Genomic DNA, 6560 nt, shown 5'->3' with positions numbered 1-6560 from the left:
CAGGAAGAAAGAAAAGTATTTCCTCAACAAGAAGCAGCTCTGTCCAAAGTCAAGTGTCAGAAGATACTCTGGCTCTGGTGGGCATCTTGATTACAACTTTGTGAGATCTTGAAGCAAAGGATCAAAGTAAGCAGTGCTCAGAATTCTGATCCACAGAATCTGCAAGGTAATATATGTAAGTGACTTAAGTACCTACATTTGTGATAATATTGTTATGAAGCAATAAATAACCAATATATTGAGGAAAGGCTAATCTCTCCTCTCCAGCAGGTTTTAGGATTTTTTACTGGTGAGTGAGAGATAAGGGTGGAGAAAAGTTATTCCTCTAAGTCTGCATTTACTGTGTTTTTCTCACAATGACTAGTTCTGCTCTGAACCAAGATAAAAGTAATAGAGGTAGGTGAGAAAACAAGTGATAATGGCCTTGAAGTTTGAAGAGAAATAAAAGGTGATTATGTTAGAGTTAGATGAAAAAAAGAAAACAAATAAAAAAGACAAAGTGTTTATTTGAACCTGTAACATAGGAGAAACTATGGGAAAAGGAAAACAGAATGAGAAAATGTCTACTAACAGTTAAAGAATCAGGACAAGAAGAAAATCATAAAAATAATTGCATATTATAAAAATATATTCTCTGTTGATCCACCAAAATAAATAATGAAGGAAAGAGCAAGTAAGTGGGAAATAAACAAAATTTCGAATAAGATTTTTTAAATGGAGCTTGAGGAACAAAGTTTAGCTTGATGTTACCAGAGAAAAAAGTAAAGTCAGAAATAATCAATTTTAGTAAGAAATAAGGTTCCCAAACATAGGTATGTATCTGATGAAGGAATATGTTTTTCAAAAATTTACTCCTACAGAAAAACGAAACAAATTCAAAGGAGCTTTGAAAAATAGGTCCCAAAATTGGCGAATACCTTCGTGCATGGTTTTATTTATTTGTGTATGTATGTATTTATTTATTATTTTTAATTCAATCAGTGAAAATGGAAGAGGTAGAAAACTGAAATATGGAGAGTTTTGTTGACATGATATGGTTCTTCCTCCTAGGTTATAACAATTTTAGAAGCTGTAAGTCCCCAGGAAGTAAAGAACATTTTTAAAAGTTCCCAAGAAAGAAAGAGCTCTGTGTTAAATTAATAAAGATTTTTCTAGCTATTTGTTACCCTTTGGTAAGTGTTTTCAATGTGATTACATTTTAGAGAAAGGAAAAATCGAAATATAGGTATAAACATTTTACAACTCTAAATCTATACACACATACAAATGCAAAACATTATTTTTTTAAAAAAGGTAAAAATTTGAAGTTTTTAAAAAATATATGTCAATTATAGCTCAATAAAAAATTTAAAACTGAAACTTTCAGATATTTGTAGGGATTTACTAAAGATTTGATTTATTTATGACAGAGTAACATATTTGACCTAAAATAACAAAAAAACATATTACAGAATGCTTCATTAATTTATGAAAAATAACTGCTATAGACAGAAGAAAATAGAGTACTTATATCTGAGTTTAGAGTGGCTATCCGACAATATATTTGGAATTCTGTTTCACAAATTATCAAGTTACTAATGTTCATCAAATTTGATGTGGAACTAGGTATTAGTAAATGAAATCAGAAATAGAAAAATATATTAATAAATACACAAGTGTTTGTTGCATAAAGCTTCTGTTACAGCTTTTAATTCTGAACTTATATGATTGATAAAGGAAAGGAAAGCACTCTGTTAAGGGTATGTATGCTTTTTTAAGCTGGTAGTGGTGAAGAAAATGTATCTGACTTCCAAATATTCATTCTGTGCTCAGAGAAAGGAGATAGATGGTATGAAAAAATAGACATGAAGGAATGAAGTATGCTACTATCCTCAATTGTTGCATTTTTGAGAAGTATGTAAAAGGCCCAAAGATAATGGAAAAATAAGTGATTAGTTTTATTTGAAAGTGGAATGTGAAGGAAAGAAAGTTTAAACTAGAATTTGAAGAAAACAAAAGAAAAGAAGGAAGGGCATTCTAGAAAGAGAAACAACATATATGCAGTCTTGTTAGTAGGGAATCAAAGTAGTTTTTTTGTTGCTGATTTTGTCTGCTCATGAGAGACAGAAAGCAAAATGATATAGTTTGAAGACTAAGACAGAACACAAAATAAAAATGATCTGAGAGGTAGTTAAATATTAAGAGATCTGGTGACTAATTAAATATTGGATGAGAGAGAGGGTAGAAGATGTCTAAGCTTTCAGATAAAGGCAACGGGGTAGATAATGGTGTCACAAACAGAAATAAGAAATGTAGGAAAGATCAGATTTGCAGTAGTGAGTGGTGGAATGAAGACAGGGTAATAAGAGCAGTTTAAGATAATTTGACTTTGGAGCATAGAAATGGAGATGCCAATTAAGCCACTTGATATAAATAACTAAATTGATCATGTGAGTGATTTATAAATTGAAAAACTTCAGTTTTATTTCTTTTAATTTTATTAAATTTATCGGAATGATGTTGGTTAATAAAAGTATATAAATTTCAAGTGTACAATTCTGTAGTTCATCATCTGTATATTGTATTGTGTGTTCATAACCTAAAGTCAAATCTAGTTCCATCATCATATATTTGACCCCCTTTACTCTTATCTACCTTGCTCTACCACCCTTCCCCTATAGTAACCACCATACTGTTGTTTGTGTCGGTGAATTTTTGTTTGTCTTGTTCATTTGTTGCTTTTAGTTTTATATCTCACATATGAGTGAAATCATATTGTTCAAAATCTTACATTATTTATCGAAGTAAAACTACCTGTAAAAGAGTTCACCAATCTTAAATATTTAGCTCAATGAATTTCCATAAACACACATACGCACGCACGCACGTGCACACACACACACACACACGTAACTCCCAGCTAAATTGAGAAATAGAATAAAAAACACCACCTCAAAAGACACCTTTAGTTCTGAAACGCCATCCACTACCCCCTCAAAGGTAACCACTACATGTATTTTAATACCATAGATTTGTTGGGCCTGGTTTTAAATTCTATATAATGAAAGAGTGAGCATATTCTTTTATGTCTGATTTATTTTCCTTATCATTATGATTTTTAAATATCTTCATCTGCATCTGCTGCATTCTTTCACTGTCTTTTTCATTGATAGAGGAAGTTTTTAAAATTTATTTTTTCCACTATTTTTTTTCTCAGTCACTTCATTATTGACTCAAATGACTACTGTTTTTTTTAATCGTTATTATTTTATCTTTTGTCAAGATCATTCTCTCTACCCCAATTTATAATGTGTGGCCACTATATTCAGGGTTTTATATAGGTAAATGTATTTAATTATCATGATAACCCATTAGGTAGACATTATTTCTATTATATATATTAATTACATGCATTATTATGTTATTTATATTTTATATTTTCATTATATGATAGTTATAATATAATATAAATATGAATTATAATATGTAATATTATTATTCCTATTATACATAAGAATCTGAAGCTCAGAAAGTTTAAATACCTCGCTTATTAGCCAATTAGTAAGTGATGTAGCCAGGATTTAAATTCATAAATGATTTAAAGGTTTATATTTGATTTAATATTAACATAACCCCTATAGTAAAATCTACATAATATGAGACTTTTTTTCACATATTAAAAATCTAAAAGTGTAGTGCCCAGAAAAGGAGCATCGGCATCAACTGGAAAATTTTAAGAAATGTACATTATTCAGGTTTCACCCAGATTCATTAAATCTAAAACTGTGGGGTTGTATTTAATAAGCTTAGTATTATTCATACTAAAAATTTGAGGTCCACTGCTTCAAAATATTTTTTGCTATAAAGTTTACATGAGGCTGAATTATAATGAACTAACTTTACTAAGGGCACAAACCCTACAATAATTACTTTGTTAATATTTGTTAAAGGCCAAGTGATTGATAAAAAAATGTCTTCAGGGACATTGATGAAATATTGTATAAGAACAAAATATAAAGAGATAATGTGTTTAAAATATAAATGGTTTTATTTAAATTTTAGTTGGTAAGACAGGCTAAAAATTATATTACAAGATTCTAAATCTTGTAATGGAAAGCATTTGCATTGGCACTTTTTATGAGTTTCTAGAATTTAATTTAAGTAAAATAAAAATGGATAAGAGTAGAAATATGGAACAGAAATATACAAAGTGAATTGTTTTAGCAAAAATTGTGTTTTAATAATTAGTGAGGGAAAATAATTCTTTGAAAAACTGGTTAAGAAATATTAAAAATAATCATTTTAGAGATTACAATTACTATTTATATCATGCAAAATGAAGAAAACAGACATAAGATATTTCATTTCACTGCTTAGGACTCTGCTTTTATTATCTACTGTTTTCAATCTTACTGTCTCAAGTAACTGCAAAACTAAGGCAGGTATAGTTCAAAGTACTGTGGTTACTAGATGTGAGTCTTTTAAAATTTAAATGACTTTATTTCAGAAAGGCTTTCATATTTTCGAATATTTGGCACGATATTTCTAACCTACATGTTATTGGGATTATTGTATAGTATGGATCAATTTAGAAACCTAAAGAGAACCACAACATTCAGATTTGTATTACTTACATATCTTAGAGCCCAAGTGGTATCCTTTAATAAGTTATAATGATTATAATATGTAAACAGAATCTTCAACTATGCATGATGAAGACATTGATCATATTTGAATTTATATTTGTGAAAAAATAAAAAAAAAATGCCTAAATGTCAAAATAAGATTTGGTCAAATAATTGTGGTATTCTCATATAATGAAATGCTATAAATAATGTAAAATCATGCAAAAATATTACATATAATATGGGAAAATGAAGTATGTAGTAGGAAAAAAAGAGATGACTATAAAATATTATCATGCAATTGTATAAAAAATGTGCATTTAAAATGAGGAAAATTTATTCCTAGGCTCTTAACATTGCTTGTTTCTGGTTGGTGAAATTATAACCAGTAGAAAATTATAACCTGTGTTATAACCTGTGTTTTTCTGTGCTTTTTAACTTTTTTACCTTACACACATCAGCTTAATAATGAGAAGAAAAAAAAAAAGGTACTTCTTAAAAATTCCCTTCAACTAATCATTCTAAATTCTAAATTATTGAATCATACAGAAAACCACGAAAAGTGATTTTGAAAGTAAATGGTATTTCATTCATTTTAAATAATAGCTCTTTGTATTTGGTTGAGATGAAGATTAGAGAAGTTTAGAACTGATTGACTAAAACGTGCTACGGTTTTCTATGTTTTGTCAGAATGTGTGAATTAAAGCAGAACACATCTGCAGTCACAGGTGAATAAATGATAAAAATTCAGGTTACTTGTTTTCAAGAGAAAAAAGGAAGGTTTGGATAAAAGTTTAGATTGTTTCCTTGGTCCTTCTTTACCCTAGCCATTCTGTGTGTGCTCCCACCAACTTCCTAGGCTCAGTACAGTGCAGATGGTATGTATATAACTAATTTATTCCACTAGATTGATTAGATATTATAAGATAGAAAGCAATTGATTATTTTCTCATTCTTGTTAGCTTACTTTAGATAAATAATTATTTCTCTGTCCTTTGTTAGAAAATCATTCAGATCTCTCTTCATTAATTAAAGTCTAGACTAACATAACAATCACAAAACTCCAAATTTTCAGCCATTTTATAATTGATACCCTTTCCTAGTTCAGATTTACCTCAAGTCTGAAAATCTTTCAGCATAAAGGATGAGTACGGTTCACATTTGTCTTCACTTACTATCACTGTTTGTGGCCCCTTGAGCATTGGAGCTATGAAAGTAAGAAGAAAGCCAGAATGTTCTTGATCTTAATTTACTGTTAGTATCCTTCTGGATGCTGTAATTACAAAATTGTTAGCTCTTTTCTCTTGGGGTCTCTTAGAGATTATCTTACCCCACTGAAGATTTCTCATTAGAAGTTCCCTTCACATAGTGATTTGATATTCTCAGGCTTTCCACTTAAAACTTTCTATTTAACCATTGATTTCCACTGATCCATTCTTTTCCTGGGATTGTATTGTCCATCCAGGCAAATCCTCATCTTTCAATCTCTTCCCCAAATGAACCCAGTCAAACTCTCTATGGGATCCACATCTCATCTATGAAAAACTAGCCCACCATCTTCCTCTAAATTTTGGAAATTGTCTCTTTGCAAAACAGCCTTGTCTCTTTCCTCTTACATCAGGCAAAGCCATTCTAGCCAGACTCTCGCCTACATGTTTCCTCAGTTCAGAGACTTATGCCAGTCCTTTACATTTGTAAGCTATTATAGCCACTATAAGATTTTTGACTATTAACAACAACAAAAAATTACTTCATTATCGTCTGGTATTTAATTTTTGGTCTTTTTTGGTTGTTCATTCATACTTTTTATCTCCCTGTCTTTCTGTGTTGTATTATGGGCAACATGTTCTAATCTATCTTCACATTTATAAATATTTCCTTCTATATCCATTTTCCTATTAACTATCCATCAAATTTTTAATGATAATGCTTATAGTTTTCATTTCTAAAAAAAAT

Source organism: Pteropus vampyrus, unplaced genomic scaffold, assembly GCF_000151845.1.
Source record: "Pteropus vampyrus isolate Shadow unplaced genomic scaffold, Pvam_2.0 Scaffold10, whole genome shotgun sequence".
Classification (NCBI taxonomy): Eukaryota; Metazoa; Chordata; class Mammalia; order Chiroptera; family Pteropodidae; genus Pteropus; species Pteropus vampyrus.
Note: the sequence above shows the minus strand (reverse complement) of the source record.